Source organism: Zingiber officinale, chromosome 4B (genome assembly GCF_018446385.1).
Source record: "Zingiber officinale cultivar Zhangliang chromosome 4B, Zo_v1.1, whole genome shotgun sequence".
Classification (NCBI taxonomy): Eukaryota; Viridiplantae; Streptophyta; class Magnoliopsida; order Zingiberales; family Zingiberaceae; genus Zingiber; species Zingiber officinale.
The window spans coordinates 97393451-97396409 of NC_055993.1; the positions used below are offsets into that span (position 1 = coordinate 97393451).

At 35.2% G+C, this 2959-nt stretch overlaps 1 long non-coding RNA gene across 2 annotated transcripts; it reads right to left on the reverse strand.

The window, feature by feature from the left end:
- Positions 1 to 238: 238 nt before the first annotated feature.
- On the reverse strand, positions 239 to 2164 carry LOC121975645. 2 transcript variants are annotated; one of them, XR_006110385.1, is made up of 2 exons: positions 1810 to 2164; positions 239 to 673 (listed from the first exon to the last, which is right to left on the reverse strand). It is a non-coding gene; the product is annotated as an uncharacterized LOC121975645 (long non-coding RNA). The 2 variants fall into 2 exon arrangements; XR_006110386.1 differs by having other exon boundaries at positions 239 to 1112.
- Between the last annotated feature and the right edge of the window lie 795 nt (positions 2165 to 2959).

The window sequence follows — 2959 nt, forward strand, 5'->3', positions numbered from 1 at the left end:
ACCCTTAGTTACAAAACCAACCATTTATTATTATTATTATTATTTAAATTTTATGTTTTTTTACTTTTGTCTTTTTCACTTTATTTCTATGTTTTATGATTATTATTATTATTATTTTCAATTTTTAAATTTTTTTATTATTTTTTACTTTTTAATTTTTTTTACTTTTTTACTTCTTTTTTTTAATTGTTTTACTTTAGTTACAAAACCAACTATGCATGTATATAGATAAATAATAAATAATAAATAGTAATCAACTATTATCTTCTTACACGCATGTATATAAATAACACAATTTTCAGCATTACGCATCACACCATTTGGTCTCAAAGGCTCCACAAATGTCACACCATCTAGATACAGTTTGAAATTTTTGTGAGGTAAATTAAAATCCAAAATGCATTTCATGTCACAACATTGACACAGTGATGATGATATTGTCCGCAAGTTTTAGCACAGTGAGTCCTTCAGCTGAGATGGTACCTCCTTTCTCTTGTCTGCACGTGGTACCATATGATATGCTCCTCCTGAACCTAGCATTTCTTCTCTTGACAGTTAAGAATATTGTCAATAATAAAAGCAAAAAGATCTTGCTTTCCATCATCTTCATGTGCATAATGAATACATACATCATTTTCATCTCTTGGCTTACTGAAAACCGAGTCATTGCAACCTATAATATAAAAAGGACAATGAACCAAATAGAAAATCAACAAGGTGGAAATCCTAATAACTGATAAGCGAAAGACAAATACAAACATAGTTTTCACCTTAGAAGTATCATGAGGTCAGACACATAGATATAAAGTAATTGGGAAATGAGCACATATTTCTCATCTCAATAGTTATCACTAATTCCACAGTTCGAATTAGAAAAGGACTAAAGCAGACAAAATGAACCCTCCTTAAACTAATTTGACATCATTTTCACCTTAGAAGTGGAACCTTTCAAAGAATTTAAATTTTTCAAAAGATTTTATGTTTTATTCAAAGAAAGCAAGGAAATCATAAATTTGCTTGCATGGACTCAAAGTGAACTGGAAACTGGAAAACTGAAACTCATTATGTTTCACCTTAGGTGTTCTGTTGTACTGTTATGTTAGTCATTCTTCCTGCAAATTGGAAAAAAAAATTCAAATGCTGTGAAAGCAGGTCCAAATATCAACAATTTTAATGAATAGCATCTAAAACTCCACATGCATAAGAAGAGAACAAGAGAAACTTTGATTCTGCAAAAACTGAATACCTCTGAAGCAAAGTAGTGTAGCACTTGTGCACTAAATTCCTTCTCCAAATTTGATATTCCTTTTTCATTGATCCTAGACACCCTCCAGACACCAGGATTGACATACGTGTTTTAATTTTTAGTACATGTGTCACAAATTATCAAACGGTGCAATTGTATTATGGTGCAGATTTGCAGACTTCACATTTAAACTATTTCTTTTTAGCATATCTCAGCCAAGGAAAGTTGAACGCTAATTGTTAAAGTACTATTAGACACTCTGCTAAGCCTTCAAATATCATTCTAAACTTGTGCCTGATCACCCGACACAAACACCAAACTGTTTACCACTATTGTTTCTATTGTTCATGTGTAAAAATCTCAGAAACAATCATTGGACACAAATACAAACATAGTTTATTCATTCTTTGATTTCGAAGAGAAAAAGGTTAGCTAATAAAAATCTCATTGTGAGGAAGATCTCAAGATTAGCTAATAACTTGAAAACAGTTCGCCAAAAAACGACACAATTAAATGCAAACAGAATTAGGGAAACTGGAATTTTTTTATCTCTTTAAAAATACCTTTTTTTTTACCCGAAGCAAGATCCTCTTGAAGTTGGACTCCAACCGAGGTGGAGAAGCTGGCTATCGCCACAGATTTGAAGAAGACGAAGCAGGAGAAGTTTGTCGCCGTCGATGAAGAAGGCGAAGCAGGAGACGTTTGTCGCCGTCGATGAAGAAGGCGAAGCGGGAGAAGTCTGTGGTTGCTGCCGGTTCGAAGAAGACGAAGAGGGAGAAGACTGTCGCCGTTGGTTCGAAGAAGACGAAGAGGGAGAAGCCAAGGTCTTTGTCGTCGCCGCCGCCGCGGGTTCAAGTAGGATTTGTTGCCGCTGCTCTAGGTTTGCGAAAAGAAAAGTGTGCGATAGGCGAAAAGAAAAGGTTTGCTAAACAGCGTTCGCACGAAGGTTATATTTGAGAAAAATATTTACTTAACCCCGGAATCGTCCAAAACCTTACGATTTGGAGGTTTTCTGATTCCAGGATATAACCTTATTTTGCTGACGTGGCGAGAATCAAATATAACTTGGGAATCCCTCATGACCCTGAACCAAACACGGTTAAATAATATAACCTTGGTTGGATAACCAAGGTTTTGAAGAATAACCCTGAATCAAACATGCCCTTAAAGTAATGACAACAAGTTATTCCCAGTCAATGTGCCCTTTAGGCACTAATCACCGTGACTTTTTTTTTTAGTTGGCAATATCTAACTAAATGAACCGATTGCTGCAATAAGCCTTTATACACTAATCCATAGACAGGTTCTTTCCTTTTTCTGTGTTTCTGTCTACGTTTTCCAGGGTTCATAAGCATTGACTGACTTAAGTGAACGACACAACTTCGTCCAACGCCTCTAAAGATAATACATTACCCTGTCTCTCAAGAGCCAGCTCCCTGTGCTTAATGCATCAGCAACATCAATTTGATTTATTGCAGGAACAACCCTTGTTATAGATTTGATTTGGTACTAGGAGGATAAAAAAATATATAAAATGCGGTGAACATGATCGAACACACGACCTTCAGATCTTACGCTCTTGCAATGAAGCGTGCTTAATGCATTACCGTCTCTCAAGAGCCAGCTCTGTGCTCAATGCATCAGCAACATTAATTTGAGAACTATTGTTATAGATTTGATTTGGCAGTAAGAGGACAAAACAAAAAAATTATA